The sequence below is a fragment of the Struthio camelus genome, chromosome 17 (assembly GCF_040807025.1).
Source record: "Struthio camelus isolate bStrCam1 chromosome 17, bStrCam1.hap1, whole genome shotgun sequence".
NCBI classification, from domain to species: Eukaryota; Metazoa; Chordata; class Aves; order Struthioniformes; family Struthionidae; genus Struthio; species Struthio camelus.
This window is the reverse complement of record NC_090958.1, coordinates 19,109,071-19,122,664: the sequence shown is the minus strand read 5'-3', so window position 1 is coordinate 19,122,664 and position 13,594 is coordinate 19,109,071. Positions and strand designations below refer to the sequence as shown.

General features: G+C 39.2%; 1 protein-coding gene across 1 annotated transcript in view; it reads right to left on the bottom strand.

The window, feature by feature from the left end:
* Positions 1 to 7,260, bottom strand: part of MYO1H (myosin IH) — a 45,553-nt gene extending 38,293 nt beyond the window's left edge. The window contains exon 1 of the mRNA XM_068910848.1: positions 7,174 to 7,260. The gene's annotated coding sequence lies outside the window, so the exon portion shown is untranslated. The remainder of the gene's footprint in view (positions 1 to 7,173) is intronic.
* Between the last annotated feature and the right edge of the window lie 6,334 nt (positions 7,261 to 13,594).

Here is a 13,594-nt window from a genome sequence, read left to right as displayed (position 1 = left end):
GCAGCACTGCTTGCAGTTCTGAAAGCAAGTGAAAGAAAAGGAAATACTCTATTGTCGACTTGCCCTGCTGCCAACATGGGGATAGAGAAGACAAAAAAAAAAAAAAGGAAGAAACGAAAAGATTCCCCTTAGAGTGTCTTAAGTTATTTTTATCCCATAATAAACCAGTTGGGGGTGCGGGGGCTCTCAGCATTTTGCATGCAGCAGGACCCACAGATCAGGGTCACCACAGAACAGCTTTTCCCATCTTCTCCCACTCTATTTTCATTTTTTAATAAAGTCAAGGCTCCTCAAGCAGCCATTAGACATGAGTTCCTAGAGCATTTTAGTGTATATATGCATGTTGTAAGCCATCTTGATCATCTGTAAGATCATCTGCAAGATCAACTATACTGATCAGAAAAATATTCTTCTCTTCTCCTTTTTCAAAGAGGTGAAAGTTTGCTACTTTCCTCCTCCTCCAGTCACTTCATTCTCTCCAAATAACCCCAGAGACAGTTCCCCTTCTTTAAAAGGGGACAACATCACTACCATCTACACAACGCCAGTCAGGGACACCTAAACTTAGTTTGCCAAAATAGTTGTCCCTCCTAATTTAACAGGAGATTCTCATAATAAAGCACACGTTAGCATAAAACCTTATGAAGAGTTCTGGACTTCCCCCCACTTCTTCCATATTGCTACAAAAAAGAGCAGGGTTAAAAAAAAAAACAAAAAAAAACCCAACAACTTCACCCCCCCCCCCCCCCCAATCCCTTCTTAACCACAAAACGAACCACTGTGAATATATTATGTATTGTTGCATCAATGCAGAACAGAGGGAGAGGTGACTCAGCTGTTTGGCCTTATGGTTAAAAGGGCTGGAGATCATCTGAAACAGGAAAAACCTGTTAAAATAGGCAAGTAAATGGACATGTTTTAAAATAGCAACAAGATATTAATTACAACATCTTAGCCTTAATCTTTAATAAAATACCACTATGGTGCAGTTGCTGTAAAACCTCTTCCTTTTTCCTACCAGAACAAAGAAGAAAGGTTTTCATTTAATAAAACAGTAGTATTAAAGAAGAAAGTGTAATGCATTCAGTACAGAATCATTTTATTCGTGCTTAACAGCAATAAAAGAGGACAGAATATATAGAAATGTGGTTCCTGCAAGCAGATTTTTGTATGCAGTGCTCGATTTTTTTTTTTTAAATAAAGAATCCTAACTGAGTAGTATGGGTAACTGCTCACAAGAGTTAGATGGTAAGGTAACTGTAGGCTAACAAATAAAAGATCAATATATGAGCAGGTGCTTTTCTATTTTACTATATTGTATTTAGGAGATGATATGAAACGCTCAGATTTATATGCTTGTTTGAATCAGAAAGTGTTACTATCAAAGTATCTATTCCTGGTAGTACTGAAAATTACATCCACCTAACATTATTAATTTCTTAAATGAGCTTCATATAAGGGCATAAGTAGCTTCATACATTACTTAACTTGATTTTACACTTACAGTTGAATGTTACTTGTGGGACTAGAAATACCTACAGTTGAGTTAGAAATAAATGCTTTAAAATAAAAAAGGGGGGGGGGGGTTGAAGGAAAGAATGTTTAGTCTTTATGAATCCATAAGTCTTTCCTGTAAGAATTCTTCTTCTCACAGAGAACTACCACAGTGAGTCAAAAGTATCCCAGCAGTCAAACTGAATCTCTCCTTTTTGATAGGTAATGAGTGAAGAACAGAAGTGGAAGAAAAACAGTTTAAATCTGGAAAAAGAAGATTGGAACTGTTCGTGCATTCCACTTGTAACCATCAGTCTGTTCAAAGTCAGTGCTGTACACCATGCTCAGTTGTCCCAGCTTAGTATGAAACAACGACAATTATTGCAGTAATGAATGCACTCAGCCTGTTTGCTGTAATTCCCTCTCTTGTCATTAATACAGTAAATAACCAGATAGGAGGTCCTGTCTAAGCATAAAAATAAAGACAAAGACAAACCACATGTAAGTTGCTGTTTGCTCCTCACAGTTCATTTTGTACGTAACATTTTCTTTGTTCTGCCTTTCATTACATTTGTAAAATCTCCATTTCCATGGCAGCTAGCCATGTCCCTTCCCGCAGCCCCCAGAGCAGAGCCCCATCGAGAGCCCTGACGATGCCCGTGCCTGCCTGCCCTGCCTCTTGCTCCGCCGGGCCGTGAGCCCAGCGTTTGTAGATAGGAAACAGAGAGCAAAGAAGGGTTATTTTTAAATACGAGACATTCTACTCCTTTCAGCTCTTGAAAATCCAAAGTTAAATGCTTAGCAAATAGGAAGATGTCACTGCTGTACCCAGCGGATTACAGCCAGTTAATAAAATGTATCAGAAACAAGTAGTATGTGATATGCCAGGAGGGCCCGGAGACACTGCAAGAATTGTCACAATATTAAAGCTCAGGAGATTGTGAAATGCAGGGTGAGGATACACAAAGGGTAACTTTGCCTGAGGATTTACTTGTGGATACCATTAGGATTACTGTGCTGATTTTATGGTCTTTAAAGCTGACCTTAAAAAAAGGACAAGTTGAGAAAAGGAGCAGGAGAATTCTGCTTGGGATTTTTAAATGGGAAATGCAGGCCTTGTTGATCTCTTTTTTCCTGGGAGGGTGAATGAAGAACTAGGAAGTTTAAAATCAGTAGGGCCAAAGAAGTTGCACTAGGTTATCTGATAAGGGCAAATGATTTTTTTCTTTCAGCATTTGTTTTTGTTTGATAACTGTAATTTATGTCAAGTGCCTGTCAAGCAGTATAACAATGGGAAGGAAAATTCTCCCTCTAAATAAAGTTGCAAAAGCCCCCAGCTACTAAAAGCTGTTAATAAGTCTGGATCTGTCAAACAAATATACATTAAAAGCAGGAAAGATAAGAACTGAAATCAAAAAATGAAACAAAATAGAATAAAATAAAACACCTTTCCTGGGGAGGAATTCTTTTTTAGTCATCTACAGCTTTTATGAAAAAGAAATTCCCTCATTCCTGTATCAGTCCAAAGGCTTGACTGCAAAGTACCTATCACATCCCATGGGCTACTCACACACTTATGCTTAAGCATTGGGCCTATTTAGATCACCGAACAGGGGGTCTCATCTGTCTCTGATTCCTAGGTAGACTACACACTTTCAGCAACACTGAAAATCACATGCAAACTGAACTAAAGCAAACTTCAGTGCTGCAATAAGCAACACTCCAATAGATTTAACAGGATCATTGCACAGCCAGACACCCACATCGTCTCACGGAGTTTAGCAATTAGTACTCCCCCTGACTAAAATACATTCCTTTATCTCTCTCCCTCCATGGTAGTATGACACATTGAGGCAAAACCAATACTACTTCCTTTCACTGGGTGTTCTTACCCCAGATACAAGACGTGAAAGGAATTAGTTAAGGTTAATTAAAAATTAAATCCTCTGTTTTGCCTTTGGTCACTATATTTCTCTCTCTGACTCGGAATACGCAGCTTAAAGACTCTTTTATGTTCTGCCTCTGTCACTTTTTCTTTTATTTGGGAATAATTTGCTTACTTCTCCTTGGCTTCGGCATCAAGCTCTGTCATTTGGTCTTCACAGTGCCAACTGCACAGCTCCCGTCCGGCTCATACCTCTACTCCCTCTGCGCTGCTGCTGCTGCTCACAGCTGACCACCTTTGCTTCAGCATCTCTCCCAAATGACTCGATGTCATTCTTTACTTCAGGCCTCCCCCTAGCCTGGGAAGGGCCTCCCTCTCCCTATGTGCCAAGCTGACTCCCTCTCCAGTCTGATCACTTGATGGAGCCACTCTCTGTGAAGCTTTTCAACCACAGTTCCTCCTAGGACATCATCTCTACTGCACAACCGACCTTCATGAAATGTATCGTGAGTGTGAACTCAATTGTCTCAGTCAAATATAATCTCTAATTTTCTTTGGGGAAGAAGAAAGGAGGAGAAAAGGAACCATTTTTCCTTTGAGCAGGTCTAAGCACGCTGATGCTCAGTAAGCAAATGGAGGATTAATATAGTTATTTTGCAGCAAGTGAAATGTTTGCCAAATAGGTCACAAGAATATCATGATATCATTCATTTGTTTACAAGTCAGCTCTGGACCTAGAACGTCAAGGATAGCTGAAGGTCCTACAACTCAAATACCAAAAATCGTCATCAGGTTTTGTAATGAGATTTGAAGGAGACTGCTGGAGGCAAAGTGCCACATCAAAGCTGTGACCACTATCCAAATAGGCCAGCCTTCAGAACTTTCGAAGCATTTAGGAAGACTAAATCAGACTATTTAGGAAAATAGTCTGTGCTAATGATGCAGTACAGCTACTGATGTCTTAGAGAATTTTCCCTGGAAGTTTTGCTACAGTCTATGGCAAGAGAAAGTCATCAGCACACACCTAGAAACATGCACGTTAATTGCCAAAGCTGTTATAAACCTTTAAATTTTAATATCTTGTTGAAAAAAATGTAGTTGGTTTGGTCCCGGAGTTCCATCCGTCATCTCCTCTGTCAAGACTTCATTAGCATGCAAGTGAGATGTCATTTCAGCCACAGCTCCCAAAAAATTTCTTTGTCAATGTCCATTAAATTACATTTCCAAACAGAGAGAGAGCACGTATTTATGAATACACAGGTACAAAGGATAAAAGTAGTTCTTACTGCTGAAGGCGTACTGTCCAAGACAAAAGCAATACACATTTACTCTTGCACCATGAAGTTTTTGAAATGAGTCTAGATATTAGTGATTGAATTATAGCAGTTGTGCGCTTTATAAAAATATTATTTCAAAATCATTATACTGTCATCTAGCCTATGGAAATGCACTATCCAAATATTTGCTAAAGCAGTTAACAGAAACGTCACATGGAACTCCATCTCTATCTAGCTGCTAACACATCTATCACTTTAGCCACTAATAATTAAAGTTACCTGGGTATCCATCTTGAATGCTGTTAAAGCCAGCTGTTAACAATTACTCCAGCTAAGCCATTCAAAAGGTGCTTTGAACTTGTTTACGGTCCTTCGTAACACTGTGCAGCTAAGTATGAGACTACTTTCTCACCCGAATAGAATACCATTAATAATTTACAGTGCGAGTCAGGGACCTTGTCCTATGGCTACTTGTATACGCATAGCGGCCGCTTTTCAGAGATAAGAACTAGAAACTGTATCTTCCTTGAGATTACGTTGCAGACAGCAGTGGTCTTTCATTAGTCAGTATAAACTTTTTACCCTAATTATGAACTACCGACCTAAGTGAGTGCATATCTCTGCTGTATTAAAACCGCCCCTGGAGTCAGCTCAATCCAGTACAGTACCAGTGTTGCAGACCTGGTGGTTTGTGCTCATCTGCTTGTTCCCAACCCTGAACTTTAGAAGCTGTAGGACCTGTCTCAGGCTGGAAGCTTTAAGGTTAATAATGTATATTCTCTTGGTTATAGTATCTCTCTTTCCAGGCGTAGGCTAAGACATGCTTAAAAATTAAAAGTGCAGATATCCTACAAAGGAGGAACAGACGCTAAGACTACATATTAATCTTTAATGTGATTCCAACTCACATAGTAAATTTTACTAAGTTCCCTGTCTCACTGCAACCTCTGTGATCTCTTCACCCCACTGTACAACATGCCAGACACTGTGAGAGGGCAGAGATGTGGATTCAGACTTATCCTAAATAAAACAGGAGCACAACAGTGTTACAATGAATGAGTACTCAACTCACACATTCACATATTGTATTCTCCCTTTTTTTTCTACACGGTCCTGACGTGTTGTAACCAGATCTAAGGAGAGGTAGTCCTACCTCTGCTGGCACCCTCACAGCACTGTCCTCGCACTCAGTCCCACACACATTAGCTGATGAAAAATTAGACCTTGAGCTTCAATCGATTTCTACCGCTTGCTTAAATAAAGAGAAAGACAGAGAGTAAGAATAGTAGACTCTTCTGGGTTTATCCAACAATTCATTCCCCCTTACATAGTACATCCAGTAGCATCTAAAGTGCATGTGCATGTTTAAGTAGATATCTCTATGCTTCTCTAATAAAGCAGCAAGTGCACATGGCTATGCAGAACAAGGAGTGATAAGTACTGACATCAAAAAACTGAGCAACTGCAAAGATTCATACTAACGTTCCCATTGACTAATTTCTGTAGCATCTGAATCACAGAAAATGACGATAAATACTACAAAATCACTCTTTTTAGATCTTTAGGCACATTTTAGCAAAGGGAAAAGAAAATAACAAATAAAATTAAATAAAATTAAATTAAATTCAAAAACATGAAAAGTATGTGAACATGCATTATTGGCTTCAGTGCAGAAATCACTGAGGGAAATTTATTAGCCTATGTAGGACTAGACATCAGAGTGGAGTATATCACTAAATGTTGTAAGAGATGAACGAAAAAAGTATTTTTGCGCCCAGGCAAACTCTTGGAAGTAAGCAGTATACCAAGTATTAATACTTTTCAATCACTTTGCTGACAGAAGATTTTGTGCCCATTCTCCTCCCAAAGGCACTGTCTTTGCACAAATAAGGCCAGTATATTTTCAGTAAACTGGTGTCGATTGTATTTATTTTGATGTGCTATGGTGATATCACCGTGATCATCAACAAAAGCATTGTTACTCTTTCAACAGTTATAATTTTGAAATTGTCAGCATATATAATATCAAATAGATCTTTTCATGCAATCCTTTCTCAGTAAGGAATGTTGAACAACTACTTCATACAGGGCAGGAAAAAAAACAAGAATGGAACTGAGAGACAGTAGGGAATAATATTCCTTGCTGGCAGATGTACAATGACAATTGATTTTGTACTTGGAATCAAGGTATTATAATGGGCAGATAATGGATGTGGCACTTCAGTAGAAGGAAAAGGATCTTTACAACTCAGACTTGAGAACTTAACCCAGAATCCTGCTATACTTCAGTATCTACGTTAGTAAAAATAGAGGTGAGAATACTGCACTGCATCCCCAACAGCGCAATAGAGCAGTAAGTTCATTTCTACAGATAGTTCATGGAGATATCTAACACAGGAAATCATTTTAACGGGTTGTGTTCTTCCCCCGGGTGTACTGCAAACACAGCACTTGGGTAACTGGCCTAATTACAGAAGGAATATTTTAGAGATTGAAAGCGGCTTCATGCTACAGTACCTTTGTGCAGGGAGATCACCTTCAGTGATTATTTATTTCAGGAGTTCAGATTCCTGCCTTCCTGTGACATGATGAATGACTTTTAAGTAACATAATATCTGGTTTCCTCCTCTTTCGCACACCCATTTCATTGCCAGTTGTCTTTAGTGACCAGATCTGAAAGGATTGTTTGCAGTCAAAAGGGAAAGAGAAATTCTTTACCACATGCCCAGGCTTCTCTTGTTCATATTTAATGGAATTCTTGCTTGTGTTAAAATGGTTATCAATTATTCACCCCGAACTCATTAATTCCAAACATCACAAGTAATGAATAGGCCTCCTCTACGGCTCTGTTAAAAGATTCCAAAAAACTTTCTTTTTGCTTTTTAATCTTTTCTTCATGTAACTGCAAATTAGTGAGTGAATTATACTAGGTTTCCATGCATATATTATTTAAAGAAGAAGGCCGGATAGCAGGCAAGGTACAATAGTTGCGCTGTCTCAAAAAGTAGCATGGGGTAGATTCATCAGCTTAGGCCCTGAATCTCTCCCATCATTACTGGGGCCAGTGATGGCTAAACAGCACTGAGAAGAAAGTCCTGTCCGTTCAAAACAGCAGCTCAGACCTCTCTTTCAGTCTCAGTTTTAACATCTGAAAAGAGTATTTTTGACCTGTTAAATTAAATCCTCAACATGTTTTGTTTATAACCCACACTTTTTCTCAAGGCAGTTGAGAAAGAAACAAACAAAGCCAACAAAAAAACCCACAGGGAACAGGAGATAATGTGATCCTGATAATATATAGCAAAATTGCAACCTGCCCTGCCTGTGAGGATCTCAAAACCACAATGCGCTTCATTTTGACAGTAATAGTATGATCACACAAGATCAAATATTTCAAGAGGCAAAGATTCTTCTTCTGTCACGGTAAGAATAGAATACATCATTTTCACATTGCTTCTAAGGCCCAAAGAGCAATCTCAGCACTGTTGAGCAGAAGATGTGCCATCTACACACGTTACTGCTTGACAGAGCCTGTGCAGTCACTCTGGGAGTCAGCAGGCCTTAATCTCTAAAACCCTGCTGAAAAGAGAATGTTACAAGCAGAAGCCTTTTTTTCCCCTCACAGTTCTTTAATATCAAATCTGGTATGGCCATGACAATCCAGGAACCTTATGTGGCAACAAGCTGTGTTGCACAAGCAATGGTATCATCAATGTATCCAACAAAAAAGTTCATCTTCACAAGGCAAATGAGAAAGAGTCACACTGAACAATTCACTGAATGCCTCAATTTTCCTACCTGTAAAATGGGGCTCATTTTACATTTGAATGTCCTCTCTTATTGGCATTGTTCAGAATGGTACTTGAAAACTTTGAAAAATAGGAAAATCCACCTTCTCATGGTCTGGATCTCATGGTCTCTCATGAATTTGTACTCTGGAAAAAAAAAAGAAAAAATTATGTCTGACAAAATGTTGTCTATGCCTTTTTCATTGTGCCATGCAATACAAAAACCACTTGTTCCTATCACTTCTTTTAAAATGAACATATCCTTGTTTGCACCTAAAATTAGGAGGAATTTCTCAGAACAAGGATTTACGGTTTCATCCTGAACTGGAAAGCAAGCAGAGAGAAATTTATCAAATAAGCAATGAGATGTCCTTATTTGAGTACTGGAACATACAGGAGTAAATTAGTACAACAAATACAGCAGTAATATTTTTGTTAATTTTGCTCTTCTGATAACAACAGAGAGGGTGGTACACGAAGCATTTTAGCTCTATAGCTGATAGGGATCGTTACGCTCTCAGAGAAGGTGTTGTTAGTGCATGGAAGCTTTTTGCCTGCTCCGTGCGTGTCAGTTCAGAAGCCGGCTGCTACAGGGTGAATCGCTGCGCTCCAACTCTCACGCCTGGAACTCTCAGAAGGGCTCAGCATGATTGACATCATTTTGTGGCGACAGAAACAAAAACAGGTGGTTTAAATAGACCAGCAAGACTTTATTATCAAATATGTTCCAGTAAGAACTAGGAATGCTAAATTAATTTACTATGCTGTAATAAATGAATTTATAATTCACCAATCTAGAGAGTTTATGTCTGCACAGAAAGAGGAAAGAGGACTGATACAGTACTTCAGGATTTGAGAGACCTGGATGCAGTTCCCTGTTCAGTCAAAGGCCTCTAGTGTGAATCTACCCAGAAAATGCCTTCTGCACACACAACGATGCTGCGCAAAGCAAATATGGATACAAAAAAAAAAAAAAAAAAAGAAACTAGACTCTTTCCCAGGATACAAGCCAGTGCACTTAGGTCTACCTCATCTAGATCTTTCCATAGCATTGCACTCTATCAATCAGGTAAACACACCTTCAAAGCTTCAATTCCACATCTGTAAAATATGGCTAACAATACTTCCACTCCCTTGCACGGTTGTTGAAAATATTCAGACATGAATTGCTGTGCAGGGCCCATATCCTAACGTACAGGAAAGCCATTAAAAATTCCATAGACTGATCAAGGTTTCTAGGGGCATGTAAAGCTGTACTAAATCTATTTCAATCTCACTTCTCTTGCAGGTCACTAAATCTGTGCCTATAATATTGGGAGTGTGCTGGCTAACTGGCCGCTAGCTGTACAAAAGCCTTTTCTCTCCAAGTTCAATCAAAAGGACAACAGCATATGACAGACTCCTTGTATCTTTTGGTGTTTTAGCCTGTCACAGCAGGGACCTCCTGCAGTGCTAGGAAAAGAGGGGCTTTTTTTTACTGGCCAAGCTAAAGCTAACAAAAATACCTAATGAGTAGAAGAGCTGAGAAGCTCCTGTGTTTAGCTGTGTCTACCTAGTATGTGCATACTGAATGTGAACCTGAAAAATTAATTCCAGAGATCCTATTGGATATACTTTAAATCGGCTGTTTTGACTAAAAATTACTGCTTTCTTTAACAATTTTTACTTCAATTAAAAATATTTCAGGGAGAGATTATGCCACCACCTCCCGTTTTCTCTCTGGAGCAGGGGAAGGGAACTGCTGCCCTACAGCCTGAACACAGCCAGCGACTTGCATCCTGCAGGCTTCTAGTCCAACTCTTCCTCTCCCTACTCTCAGGCTGTCTCTCTCCCTGCTGATAACCTCCACCCCTCTCACCCACACTACACCGCTTCCTATCTGTCCGAGCTACACGCTCTCCAATACCTCATCACTATCTGGTCCCGCTGAAGGGTAAAAAGAGGAAGATGGGGCAGTTTACAGAGCTCTATGCAGTGTGGCTACCCGTTAGGAGAAGGAGCCACTGAGAAGAGAGTTAGAGAAGCCCTGCGCCGTTGTGTGCAAGGAGAACTGAACATGACAGAAATGCTGGGCTCCTGCAGCTGCTGGGCATGCAGGAGTGCCAGGGTGCATGAGGGTGCACAGGAAGGCTGTATAGCATGGGCCTGGCGTGCAGCTCTGACGAGCGCTATGGCACTGGTCCTGGTGCTGCATGGCACGGGGTGGTGAGGAAGCAGTAAGCTCAATGAGGGTGCTGGACATTAGAAAACACTGTGTGCTGGGGTCTGGGAATGCAGTGTGTGTCACTGGAGTGGAGGAGCATGCCCTGGAGAGCTGCAGACGGGAGAAGTGTGAGACAGTATGTCCTCCAACCAACATTACCTAATGCCATAGCACTCATCACAGCTGCATAACATTACCTGAGATTCCTGTTAGACTTTCAGCATGGAAAATATTCCCTGCTGTTGCTCTAAAATATAACATGCTTTAAAGTGCGTCCCCAAATGAAATAAATTGAAAAAAAATGAAAATGTCAAATGGTGTCTACTACCCGAAAGCGACAGTCACTCACCCAGGAGGAATGAAGGTAGAGTACACCTTTAATCTGTGATGTCACCCTTTTTTCCCCAAAAGGTACTACAGGAAAAAAAAAGCTAGAGATTATGTCCAGTATAGTAGACAACAAGGCACTCATACAGAGGCTAGTCTACGCTGTGAGCGTAACATATTTCACAAGAAACATTACATGCAACTAAGAGAAGGCATAACTGAGATCTGGTCTGGAATACACAGGCCAAGGAAAGCAGTCAGAAAGGTACTGTGACTGCACACATATTGGTTAGTCTTTTTCTTTCTTCTTTTTCTCCAGAGCAAGCCCAGCCTATAGGTTTGATGACATCCAATTTCCATGATTAAGCATCTTCTAATTGAGCACACAGTATTTAATTATTAAATACAAACTGTTTGAGCTCTTTAGAGGGCTAGTACTCCTGCTGTTGCAAACAGAATATTTGTTTTGGATTTACAACTCCTAAACTTACAAATTCTGTGAAAAATATCCAGTTTGGTCAGGTTTGTTACATCCAGTTACAAAGGCTGTTTAATTCATTTATTTCTCCTTCAAGCAAAGCTGAAGAAGAAGCAAATGCAAGTATACTAAAGAAATTGGATATTCAAAGAAGTGTCCACTAATCTCACCTGTTTAAAAGAAACTTGCACCTGAAAATGCAGTATTTAACCAAAGCCTTTTGTCTCTGTAACGAGGAACCTTGGTTTCTCAATCTTTAATCCAAAGAAGGGTATCGTTGATGGATTACTTGCTTGAACAAAATATTCTGGCATAGTTAAAGATTCAATAAGCAGATTTTGTCTCGTAGTGGCTGTTCACTCACTACATGCTGCACATAAAAAGAGCATAGAGGATGATTTTACAGACTCTTGTACAACTGAAGACTACTAGAATAAGGCTTGCAAAACTGGCCCCTTTATCAGCATAGATTGGTATGTTCCTTCTTATTGATAACTCAATAAATGATCGTTTATAATATTTAGAGCAACATTCACCTGTGTAACAGGATGGTTCTATTCCTTCTTTATTCCTGGGTGTCTTTACAGAAAAGCACCACTGGTTAATAACAAAAACACTGGCTTCATGACAGAAAGAGCATAGATGCTTTGTTATGAAGTATTAAAAATACACTAACTGAGGTATACACACATACTTTCATTTTCAAATTCTAAACAAAACTTCCAGTTAGGAATTTGGGGAAAACTTTCAGGAGTTTCTTTTATTTGCATGACCAGTGACTGCAAATCTGTTTAAAACTATCTTAATCATTCTGCATAATCTGTTGCTGGGAAGGTTGAACTTACAGGAGAATAAAGAGTTGTTCATCATCACCTCACCTTACGGGGATAAAGAATACCTACATTTTGAATTTCAATATAAAGGTGTATTTAGTGAAAAGGCAAAACAGGTGCATGATCCACTCAGATTCTAATTAATGCATGTGTCATCATGCAATAGGGAAGTTTTAAATAAGGCAGAGCTCAAAGCAGTAAAACTATATAAAAGCAAAGCGTAGAAACAAAACCTGTTGTTTCATTAAACTTAAAATAAAATTTGACTCTGCCATACCAATGTATATGAGCTATCTGCATTAAATTGTGTTTAATTTTACTCTAGAACTATAGGGCCCAATTAAAAATAATGAGGCCTGTCTCCAACTGTCAGGCTCAATTAGAGATAATGGGAACTGATAGCTCCTGGAATAGATTCATTTTTGTCTGATAGACGAACTGGGGCAGGGGTCTTGGCAGGGGTCATTGGAATAGACCTGGCAACAAAACATGGGTCATTCAAGCTTAAGGAGTCTTAAGGAACCTAGTTATTAAATAAGGAAGTAGGAAGTAAATCAAATCCAAAGGCACATGAATAACCTCAACAGATTCTTTTTTCTGTTCCATACCCATATATCGCTGTTCACCTAATCATTCAACTGCCCATCTTAAATCAAAGAAATATATAATGCATAAAGGTTAAATCTATTTGACAAGATGAAAGAAAAACTAGAAAAAGAAGTGCCCAACTTCATATTCCAGTACCAATTTTCAGGAGTGTAGGAGGACCAATATTTTTCTTACGTGATGCTCCAGAGATTTTAGTAAAAGGCCTGAGCTTTTATTTTACATGATATAGAAAACAAAAACAGGAAAGATAATTTGGATATATTAAGAAATCTAGCTGTCTTGATAGAAGGAACATATGATGAACAGATTACTTCCTTTTCAGTAACAGCAATAAAAACAGGAAAAACTTGTCAGCTTTTGCTAAGCACTTTCAAGGATGTAACGGAACAGTCAGACAAATTCAGATATGTGACTGAGAGAAATGAAGCTATTTGTCCTTGAAGAAAAATGAATGGGGGATATGGCTCCTGACAACTTTTAGACACTACACAGTAGCTGTCATTTTAGATGAGTAATTAATCTTGAACAGAGAGGGAGATGTAGAGTATTGTTGACTGTTTATTCGGCTAGAATGACAGCCAGTGTCTGTTGGCACCATTTTTACCCTGCTTGGAATTTTTAACCTCTCCAAAGCAAAGCTTGCCTGTGCATCTATTGTCAACAGCAATGACTCTGAAGTTCGTGTTGGGCAATTCTGACG